Raw genomic sequence first — 12053 nt, 5'->3', positions numbered from 1 at the left:
GAGGGTAGAAAACATGCCGTGGGCGCAGTGTCAGACTGGGGTATCATGACATCAGTGTGGACTTTAGAGTTAGGCTCTGATTTAACATTTTTGGGATTTGAAATCCTAGAATGTATCTCGGGTGACATTTCTTTGTCACTGTCAAGGGAGATGAGGTCTATCTCCTTAGGGGGAATTATTTTATCACTGGGAGGCTGCTGGGGGGGGCCTTGTAGGAGGCCTGAAGTTTGTTTTATGGCAGCCTCGGTGGAGGATTCATTTGAATCTATTAATTCCCTGATTAAGTTCCAGTAGGAAAAGGCTGTAACAGGAATTTTCTTGGGGCCAAAGACCTTATAGTAATCCTCTAAAGCATTTTTTACCCTTTTCCATCCTTTAATATCTATTATTCCTTTTTGGGGAAATCAAGGACAGGTTTCCTTAATGAATTCAAAGAATCTTAATAGATCCTCTATTTTAACCTTTACTCCTCGCGTCTTCAAGGCTTCTTGCAATTGCCTAACATAAAGTTCATGCCTGCTTATTTCTTGTCCCATAATCAAACGTCTGTACTTACTTCTGGTTGTAGCCGAGGCAGGTTCCCGCGGCGAGTCCAGAGTGAAAATTGTTGTGGAACGTTCCTTTGGGGACGTCTTCTTCCCTCACTGGATCCTCCGTATCCAGCCCTCACGCTGGGCACCAGATGTCCCGAACCATGAGACAGCCAGCGTGGGTTTCTGGAGGGAGGAGAGGGGACGGAAAGGGACAAGAGATGCGAAGAATGGAGACAAGACAGGCTTTCTGATCAAGTCTCATTTATTGAACATCTACACAAAGTTTTTATAGTGAGGGAAAAGGGGGAAGTTGGCAGGGACCAATCTATTGAGGCAGAGCAATTCTATTAACAGAACAATTATCACAATAACACCACACCAATTGATCACAGAGTAAATTCCATAGAAACACCACAATTCTATATAGCAAGTTATAAATCAATTAAGAGGTTACACTTGTATGATTACAGAGTAATACCAAAGTTTCTTAGCAATTACATGAGAAAATGAGGGAGTCTCTCAAGCGTTAAGTGCCCAGGTTAGAACAACATGTTTGTGAGAGGCTTTCAAGTATAGTCATCTGGTTAATCTCAAACCAGGCCAGCCTTGATGTCTGAAAAACAGCTTTGCCAGGAATCAGGTCTTGCTATTTCCTGGGGTAGGGGCCTACGGCTCCCAACACAGTGGTTAAAAACATACACTCTTTCAGCAGGGACCTGAGTTCAGTTCCTAGCACCCATGCAGGATGACTCACAGTCACCTGTAACTCCAGTTCCAAGGAATCTTACATCCTCTTCTGGCCTCTATGGGTACTACAGTCACATGCACATATTCCCCCTCCCATACCCATAATTACAAACAAAATAAGCCTTTAAAAGTAATGTTAAAAAAAAATCAATGAATTTTCCAGGGGGTGGAGAGATGGCTCAGTGCTTAAGAACATTTGCTGTTCTTCCAGAGGACCCAGGTTTGATTCCCAGCACCCACATGGTGGCAAATAACCATCCATAACTCTAGTTCCAGGAGATCAGACACCCTCTTCCAGCCTCTATGGGCAATGCTTCTTCTAAGGTCCTTCTTCAACAAACTTAATAACTGGAAATAAAAGACATGTAAGCACAAAGTAGAGTGAAAGATAAAATGTATCCATCCATCACTCAGTCCATGTATTCATCATTTGTGATATACTGGGACCATCAAAGATTATTAGATATTCTCTTTCTATTTCATAATGTGTTTGTGGATCCATTAGTATTGATGTTTGCTTTTAGTGTTTAATGTGAAGAATGCAAAAAATATTTAAATTGAAATTGAGTGATATTTTCTCAGCCTTCATGAATTTCCAGCTACTTAAAATTTTTCTCGTTATCATTCTAGTCTGAGTCCAATGTGGTGAGAGATCATGTATTTCCCCTTAAATTTGTGACAGTTCTTCTGGCCTTTATTAAATATCTGCTTCATGATCCAATGGACATTTGAAAAGAATGGTCACTTTGCTCTGTGGTGGTGGTGAGTTCTGTTTCTACTCTAATTTTCTTTTTGGGTTAATCAATTTTTGGTAGAGTAATGTTAATGTCTGTGATTCTTGATCATCTCTTTCTCCCACTTCGATCAGGCTTTGCTTCATATATTTTGCAGCTCTGTGGTTTAGAACACAGAAACTTAGGCCTGGCATGCCTTCTTGGCAGAATAACCTTTTCGTCATTATGCAATGTCCCTTTCTGTCTGAGGTAATATTTTTGCAAAAGCCTATTTATGTAATATAATCACTATTTGTTTCCTTTGTTTAATTTTTATAGGATCTATCATTTTTTATCCTTTTACTATTAATGTATGTATTTGTTAATTTGAAATAAATCTCATTTAGACAGCTCAAGTTTAGTGACAAAAATGCACTCTTCCAATTACTATCTTTTAATTTTTTGATGTTTTTGAGCTAATTTATTGAATTACTTACTTTACTTCCTGTATTTTCAGTTCTAAAATTTACATTTGATTCTCATTTGTGTCTGTATTTTCTTCAGAAGTTGCAATCATTTCTGCCTGTTTCAAATGGTGTTTGTAATTGACTGTCTTTTATCATGACTACTTTGCTCTATGCCACATAACCCTAACATTCTTTTCATCTTGGTATTCACATCTTTCTCACTTTAAAGTATACTTATTTATTTTAATTGTATTCATTCATTTTAATTGAATAATATTTTATGTATGGCACACATGTGCACCATGGTGTTTTGATATATGTGTTTATGTGGAATGGCTAAGCCAAGTTCATTGTAGCATGCATTATTTTCCCATGTTATAGCCTGTTAGTGAGATATATACCCAAAGATCTCTCTTAGCCAATTTAAGCACAAAGTACATGGCATTATGTATGAGGTCTCTTGAATTTATTTGCTGACCCCTGGAACTACCAGTCCATTCTCTATGTCTCGGCTCCACTTTCTTTGCTTTCCCTCATGTGTGCAATCATGAGGTTTCTTTTTGTGTTGGCTTATTTAGCTTAGCATGATGTCCTCTCAGTTTATCTGTGTCCTCACAATCAGGATTTCCTTCTGTTTTAGGGCTCTTTCTTGTTTCAAGGTGTGCATATATATCACATATTTCTTATGCATTTTTCTTGGTCTGTTCAAGTTACCACAACAGAATACCTTATAATGGATAAAGTGCAAACCAAGAAAATTATATGTCACCTTATAAAGATAAAGGAGTCTGATATCAACACACCAGCAGTTTTGGTGTCTACTGAGAGCCTGTTCTTCATAGATGATGCCTTGGTGGTATGTCCTTATCAAGGAAGGACAAAGTTTAATTTAACCTTCCAAATCAGGGCACTCCACTAGTATGATTAACAAAAGGACTCACTTATTTACATACATACATACACATGCACACAGTCATGGAGAACAAAATATGCTTGCTGTATAGGAGAAACTGTATGCAATTGGAGGTCATAATGTTAAGCAAATTGATGCTTTTTATATACTTCATCATTTATTTTATATTAATTAATTTTGGTCTTTGACAATTTCATATATGTGTATTACCTTGTGTATTAGATCATAATATGAATTTGGGGGGGGCAGCAATGTTCAGACCATAGCATTTCTCCCATGTCCCCCTAAATTCATAGTTTGACCATGCAAAATATATTCATTTCATCCAGAACTTCGAATTTCTTAATTCATTCCAGCATCAACAAAAAGGTCTTAACCCAGAATCTCATCTAGATATAAGCCAAATACAGATGTATTTTCCTGAACTTGCTGGCGTATGCCAGTTCAAAGCTCCTTCAGTGCTGTGTTTTAACATGAGGCTAAAATCAAATCCACTTAAATTGCCACTAAATTATTTTTCAGTTCCTCAGGAATACAACAAATCTGTCTCTTTCTCTTCACCTTTCAGAATCTTCTTTTGTTTTATAACTGAGGTGTTTTTTTTTTTTTTTTTTTTTTTTTTTTTTTTACTCCCTGTAGCCCCAGCTGGCCCAGAACTCACTATGTAGACCAGGCTGACCTCAAACTCACAGAGATCTACCTGCCTCTGCCTCCCAAGTGCTGGGAATAAAGGAGTGTGCCACCACGCCTGGCATAACTGAGGTTTTTAAAAGTTGCATTTAGTGACTGGATTAGGGAAACACAGATAGGTCTTAGAAGTTGAAATCCTGGTGGTAGTTTCCAATACAATATCTACCTTCTCCTTCTCAATAACACAGTCTAGTGTGCTAGAGGCAGTGTATCAAGTTAAAAACGCAAACTTCCTCAGATTTTCTTGCTTTTAGAGGTAGCCAGGTGATCAAGTTTGGGCCCGTTATGAAAGAGCCAAAATCTAGCCAATAAGACTTTGGTAAAAGCTATTATTCTACTAAAAACATATGGAAGTAATACATCTTTGTCCTTCATCCTTCATGGCTCCTTTTTTTTTAATTTCTTTTTGAGACAGGATCTCCCTGTAGCCTCAGCTAGCATGGAATTTGCTATGCTCTCTTTGTAGACCAGGCTGGCCTCAATCTCACCTGCCTCTGTGCTGCCTGAGTTCTCTTAGGGTCCCTCACTCCTGGTGCTATTAGACAAACCACATAACATGCCTTTATTTGAATTTTTCATAGTTTATCTCCTGGGTAGGAGAAATAGAGTAACTTACAAAGGTAAAAACCCAGTGCCCGGCAAAAAGGCAAACACCTAGTTCCCCATTCTACTCTGTGGCTCAGTGGCCCACTGTTCCAGATCACTTCCATTCCCTGTCCACAGTCTCCATTAGCCTTTGCCCATGTCTCGTGGTCCCATAGTCTCACCCCAGGTTGGTAAACACCCCCTCTCACATCCATGCAGGCACGACACTGAGGCCATTTTTTTCTGTGCCACCAGTTCTGTCCAAGATGACCCCAGTGCTCCTCCCTCCATGGCTAACTCTCTGTAGCCAATTCTCCGTAGCAGGCTCTGCCCCTCAGAGGAAAAAGTACTCCTCAGGACACACTCCACCCCTTCCTCTGGCTCTTACAATCCTTCTGACAATCTTCTGCTAAGGTCCCTGAGCCTTGGAGGGGGTGACAGATGTAGGGTGATTACTCTTGTATCATGGTGAGATAGTGACTTCTTGGGCCTCCCCATTATTCATCTTTAAACCATGGCCATTGATCTATCTCAGTGGTGTTTCTTCTACTCTAAAGACAAATGGAAGGAAGTAGACACATTTAAATGAACATGAATGTAAATACAGATGCCTAGAAGATATCCCAGTAGGTGTACTCTATTCATTAAACAGTATACTTGTAATGGTTTCCCTGCTAGGGCCTGTAGCCTTTCTTGATACAGGGGGTTGGCCTGGTCTACAGCACCAGATGTGTGTTCCACCCCTAGGAGCAGCCCTTATCCAATTAGAAATTTGTCAATTTTATGCATGTTAGTCGGGCCATTATTGAACTTGCAGGCATTGCTTGGCATGTCCATAGTGTGCAGCATGCTGGGTCCATTGTTGAGTAGAATCATAAGGGATTCTTTCTTCTCCAACCATCTGCATAGTGCCTTCTGGCACTATGAATGTCATCCATCCAGTGGCATAGAGTTGTTTGGCTTAGTCTCAGCTCCATCTCTTCTCCCGTGCTCACATCATGCAGTGTCTTCAGCAACATGGCCTTACCGACCTTTCTAGTGTACAGCTGACATTAGTGGCAATAGCCTTGGTGAATTTGAGGACCTCTAGGATCTCTCCCTGACCAATAGCTCATGGGGAGGGGGCAAACCAACCCCTGGTACTGTAGATTTTCTTAACAATTGTATAGTTTGGGAGCCTCTGTTTTTATCTTACCCAACCATAAAACTCCCAAGAATCTTACAACTATAGCTGTCCTTTGCTTCTTCAGGTATCTTTCAAATGGGTTTCACATCTGTAAAACACTCGAAGGAAGGTTAACATCATATATTAAGTCCATCATAGACAAGGTGTAAGACAGCATGGAAAGGTTTTATCCATTTGCCTTAACTGTTTTCTCCACAGATCCTTGTAGGTACCATGGCATGGGACATTGTAGGTATGAGACATTAATTTGGTTAGTTCTTTACTCTCTTTAGTTATCCCTTTGGAGTCATTTTGCATTTGGGGGATTTTACATGGAGTCTCTTTGTATTCTTTTATTCTTGATACACTTACAGGTGTTTGCTCCAGTTGCCTGACCCTGCACTAGGCTAAGGAGGCAAGGGGTTTCTTCTGTCCCCATTGCACCTGTTGGTTCCCTGAGTCAGGCAGGCCCTGGGACTGCCTCCTGACCGTAGCCATATCTGTCATCTCTCCATTGACCACACCTGGCTGCTGGGGGAGGTCTTGGTGGGAAAACTGCCTCCACCTCTAGTATAACCTTTATCAGAAGAGAAATGCATCTTACTTAATCTTTAGGGATTCTTAACCACACCTGGGACAGTTTTTATCCTTTGAATGCCTTTGTAAACTGTTGTTCTGGTTTTAAAGCCTTCCAGAAACTCCTTAGTACTGAATCTGGTTTTCTATCAATTTTGTCTTTGGGAATTTGGGCTTGAAATAAGTCTTGCCACATTTGTCTTCGAGTAACCCAAATGGACCATTTCTTCCTTCTGGGCTTTTTTATATCTCTTGTAGGATGTTTTGCTATTTTACAGACATGTTTTACATGCTGGTCTGAATCATTTTGATCTGCTAAAGAAAGCCTCTCTTACTTTACAAAGATTCTGTCCCATTAAAGGGCTTAGCAATACCATTAAAGGTCTATACCATTCTTGAAGTTCCAGTTGAATTAAGCTTTCCTTCATATCTTTGGTGAACACAGTCTTACCTGGCCCAGTGAACTGGGTATCATATATTGCTTTTCTCATGCCTAGTTCTCTCAGTAATGCCTGTCCCTCCTTTAAAGTCCTCCAGCCTCTATTAATTATGGGAGTTCCCCTTGGTGATGACCGTGTATCTTTAAAGCCTTCCACCAACCATCACATTAAGGACTGCTCACCCTTGCATTGGCCTAGGTTGAACAGCCTGTATTGCAAGGATGGATGGGTGGTTATATAACTCAGCTGTGAAACTTCTGAAGGACTTAGACTGACGCTATTTGCTCCCATGTCCCATACCATCAGGAGCCATGTGGTGAGGGGCTCTTTGATTGCTTGCTTGTAAGTTTTTCCTAGTTTTAACAGTTCCAGTGTGGAGTATTTCCTAGCTACAGCACCGTTAGCTCTTTTCCTTTTTGTATCAAAGGTTGAATCTGAGGGGCAGCTTTAGCTACTTTTATTTTTAGGTTGTTTCCTTTTTCATTATTATGTGTCTTTTTTTCAGAGTCCTTGGACTGGAAAAAGTTAAAATGTCCCAGTTTTTTTTTCTCTATCTCAAGCTCTGCAACTGGATCTGCCAGCACCTCCCTGGCCTTTTTAGCTTCCCCTGCCTGGGGCACATCTTTTACTATGGAGGGGGCCATAGACCCCTCTCTGGATTCTCCACTTGTATCCAAGGTCTGTAACAGTTTTTCTAGCCTTTCTATAACCTTTAACAAATCTTCATATACCCTCAATTGGGCTGTTTCCCCACATTTACAACACAGCTGTGGCCCACACTTCTATGTGGCTGGCTCCTTTTTAGTTACGTATTGTAATACACTGTTAGGTCCACATCAGCACCATCATTAACATCCTTGCTTTTCTCAAACTTCTGTGGTTTGTCTTTTCCAGCGCCATCCTGCTCACTACACCAATTTGTTGCCCGAGTTCTCTTAGGGTCCCTCGCTCCTGGTGCTATTAGACAAACCGCATACACATCTTTATCTGAATTTTTCATACTTTATATCCTGGGTAGGGGAAGTAGAGTAACTTACAAAGGTGAACACCCAGTGCCCCAGTTGGCTCTGTGTGTGGCTCAGTGGCCCACCATTCCAGATCACTTCCGTGCCCTGCCCACAGTCTCCGTTAGCTTTCACCCATGCCTTGTGTGCCTGCGGTCTTGCCCCAGGTCAGTAAATGTCCCCTCTCACATCCACGCAGGTGAGACACCTGGGCCATTCTTTCCATACCTGCTGCTTCTGTCCAAGATGGCCCCAACACTCCTCCCTCCCTGGCTAACTCTCCACAGCCAATTCTCCACATCAGGCCCTGCCCCTCAGAGGAAAAATTACCCCCTGGGACACACTCTGCCTCCCTAGTGCTGAGATTAAAGGTGTGGGCCATCATGCTCTTCTGCCTTTCTTTCTCCCTGAAATGGGAAAAGATGTCTGGAGATTTAACAGCAATTCTGTGTACAAAACACTTTAAGTGTAATTGATCAGGAAGCTTATAGGAATCTGAGTCCCTCATCAACTTTTCCAGAAATTTCAAATTCTCAAACTTCCTTTCTAAAAGGTTTTTATGGTGTAGGGATAAAGCAAAGCAAAACAAAAATGTTGTCTTAAGTGTTGTGGTGGCTGTCTTTCTGTTGTACTTACTAAATAGATTCCCAAGGGGCATCCACTCTGCTGTTGTCTACCCAACTTATTGCCCAACTAAATGACTTATTCAGAATTCAACTGAGGTAACTTTTACTAAGATGCCTTCTGCATGTTTATCATAAAGGAGAACTTGGTTCAACTGCTGTTTTGGAATAGCCACCCATTCATGTTTTGTCTCAGTGCAAGCTTTACAATTATGTCTCCTAGTAGCCAAATTAAAAAATTATTCTTTGAGAGATTCACACATGTATTTTAAAATTATTTCATTTTATTTATTTTTATATGTATAAGTGTTTTGTCTGCATGTATAGAAGTACACTTGTGTGTACAACACCCATAGAAGTGAGCAGAGGGTGTTAGATCCCTTGGAATTGGAGTTATGGAGGTTATTAGCTGCCATGTGGTTGCTGGGAACTGAACCTAGGCCCTCTGGAAGAACAGCAAGTACTCTTAACTGCTGAACTACCTCTCCAGCCCAGATAAAATCTATTTTGATCACATTCATCCCCACAATGCCTCTTCTTAACGCCTCCCAAATCCACCCCTACTTGCCTATGCCCCAATTTTATGTCTTTTCTCTCTCTCTCTCTCTCTCTCTCTCTCTCTCTAACAACCAGTGAACTCCAATTTATGCTGTCCATATGCTTCTGGGTGTGGGGCTATCTTCTGGGTCATAGTTGATCCACCAGGAATCATACCCTTAAAGAAAATTGACTCCCTGTATACCAGAAGCCATCAACTGTCCAGAGCTCCTCGGTTAGTGGTGGGGGCTCATGAACTCTTCCCATACCATGACTGGTCCACCTCTTAAGGCAGGTAATATGCTTGTTATAAGATATTATGCATGGTATTTTCTGGCTATACAATAATGACTTTCAAAAAGGCAGATCAAAAATCCTAGGTTTTATTTCTGTCATTACATCTTGTGTTTATTGTTTGTAATATTTTCTAAGTAATCAGAGTCATAAAGTATGGCCATCTTGGCATATTTCATTTTTCTCAGCTCAAAATAGCTAAGACACTAGGCAGAAATTATTGTCAGAGTTATATTAAATACATTCAGTTAAAGTAAAACAACACTGATTCATCTATTTTTTATGAAATTGGCAAATTTGCCCTTCCTATGGTACTGAATTTTGGATGTGTGTGTACTTTGTATCCAGAAACTTGTTTACAGAGCCTGGAGGCATGAGGCAGCTTCCTGGGCAGATTTTCTAGATGCTTTCCCTCCCTGAAGTTCTCAAGCAAGAAGTGAAAGTGTTCTGGGATGCATTTCAGAGTAGTGGAGTAGTGCTGGGCTGGTTCTCACTGCCTTTGAGATGCCAGGATGCCTTTATGGCCAGCCCAAACTCTCCCTGATTTGGTCTGCGATGGGTGAAGGACTTTTCCTTTCTGCTGGCGTCATCATCTTTTTCTTCCATTACTAGAGACTCCTTTCCATTTTTTCCCTTCCCTAACTCCTGAGTGAGTTTGTTTGAGAAGATAAAATCAACTCCAGGGACATTTCACTCCAGGAGCTCTCCAAAGACAGAGCAGAAAGTCAGCAGAGTGTACAGGAGCGTCTGTGGCCAGAACAAGAGGCCCTGGAGTCTTCAGAAGCAGACTATGGGAATGGAGGGATGGAAGCAGCTACTGTCAGCCTCCAGCCTCCGGATTTTCAGACATGAGTCCATTTGATGTTTGCTTTTTATTCAAGAGGCATGGCACATATTCCAACAATTTGAAAGACTTATGTAAACATAAACTCCTCTGCTTTTTGTCAAAGTAGATGACTAAGCTTATTAATACCCAGTTTAAGCACATTTTCTACTCACAAGTTTATAAAAAACAGATTCCAACATTAATGATAATTGGATATACATAATAGTAGTTGAAACTAAAAATATTAATTATATAACTCAAACACAAGTATCAAAATGGGAGTGTATTTAGAATTTCCAAAGGAAGAAGATAATAGCACATACCAGCCAGTGGGGCAAAGTCTGCTGTGTTGAATTAGGCAGCAAGCTGTCAGAAGAGTCATTCTATGAAAACATGATTTTGAAGTAGTACTCATGTCTATAAACCTCAGTTTCATAATTAAAGTATTTAGCATTATTAACTAATACTTGACATTTACTTTGCCTTCATCTCAGTTATTAGAAAGAAAACTAATCTGATACAACTGTTGCTGCCTTGATGCCTCTGTAGTTTCACAATTTATGGTTTTGTCCTCTAGCTACAAAAATTAAGAAATTAGTCAAACAACATTGAGAGAAAATTAGCAATCAAGATATTTCAATTCCCGGACTTGAAATAAAAACATTTTTTAATAGTTTTAAGAATTCATTTTAGTTGTCTATGATAGAAATAATTCATTTTGAAAGAAAATTTCAAACAGTTCTGACTCATATATTCTATGGTTAAGAAGTTTAAAATTTAAGGTTATAGGCGCTTTATTATAACAAGTCAAATGCTATCAGTAGATAAACATCATTCTGGTCGTATTTCTCAGAAAAAATTTAATTCAGTTGTGTCTTCTGAGATTTTTCTAAATGTGTTTTTGAAATTATTTACTGAAAGTCAATTCAGAGATGCTGTCATTTGAATTTCTCTAATAAAATGAATGTCCAGATTTTTATCCCATCTTCACTTACCAGAATGTTGTCTTTTCAAATGAAGGATTGCGGCCAAGAGGGCCGTGGACTCAGCGTGCTCAGGTCAGTTCAGCAAGGCAGAGCCTGAGTGAACCTTTCTGAGAAGGGCCCTACATACAGTATCACGATTGTCCCACCTCGCCCACATCCAGTGTGAGGCCACATGTGTTGAGTCATGTCTTTCTCTATGTAGAGGGACATGCTCTTTCCACAGCTTGTGGTTTTGGGCAGTTCCAAAACTACCCCTTCGGGCTTGTCTTTGGGCTAGTCTCTATTTGTCTTTACATTCCCCAAAGACGTTTCTTCCCTTACATTATGATTCATTTCCTTTAAATCTCTGGAGACTAGACATTTCTTTTTCCTGTATTACAGACTTATAAAGGGGCTCTTTGGATCTGTCTTTGTTCTCTGTGCTGAGACTAGTTGGACTTTTTTACTGCACACATATCTTCTTTACTGGGATGTTATCTTGATTTCTTAAACTCTGTTTCAGGCTTTTTCAAAGTCTCTCTCTCTCTTTCATTCTCTCTCTCTCTCTCTCTCTCTCTCTCTCTCTCTCTTTCCCCACCTCCGTCCTTTCTTTCTTTAACATTATCTTGCAAAAGCTTCTACCAAAGAGCTTCACTAATTGTGCCTTCTGTGGCCTCTCTCAGAAGGGTCAGATAGGGTCTGCCTTGCTGAGCTGGCCCGAGCACACTGAGGCCACAGCCCTCTTTGCGGCATTCCTTCATTTGAAAAGTCAACATTGTGATAAGTGAGGTTGGAGTAAAGAGCTGGCCATTCATTTTATTAGAGAAATCCACACATGTCTAAATAGCCTTTCAATAAATAATTTCAAAAATACATTTAGAAACATTTCAGAAGACCCAACTGAATTAAAATTTTGTTTCTGGGAAATTAGTTTTTCTAAGGTAGGGTAGACAAAATTCTATGATGGCTTCAGGA

General features: G+C 40.2%; 1 long non-coding RNA gene across 1 annotated transcript in view; it reads right to left on the bottom strand.

Moving 5' to 3' along the window:
* LOC115069263 overlaps positions 1–11238 on the bottom strand; it is a 61092-nt gene extending 49854 nt beyond the window's left edge. Inside the window, exons 1-2 of the long non-coding RNA XR_003848535.1 lie at positions 11109–11238; positions 10437–10496 (exon numbers count right to left, since the gene is read on the bottom strand). This is a non-coding gene — a long non-coding RNA (uncharacterized LOC115069263). The remainder of the gene's footprint in view (positions 1–10436; positions 10497–11108) is intronic.
* Between the last annotated feature and the right edge of the window lie 815 nt (positions 11239–12053).

Source organism: Nannospalax galili, unplaced genomic scaffold (assembly GCF_000622305.1).
Source record: "Nannospalax galili isolate Female #2095 unplaced genomic scaffold, S.galili_v1.0 scaffold512, whole genome shotgun sequence".
Lineage (NCBI taxonomy): Eukaryota > Metazoa > Chordata > Mammalia > Rodentia > Spalacidae > Nannospalax > Nannospalax galili.
The sequence above is the reverse complement of the archived record's forward strand: the minus strand, read 5'-3'. Positions and strand labels throughout refer to the sequence as shown.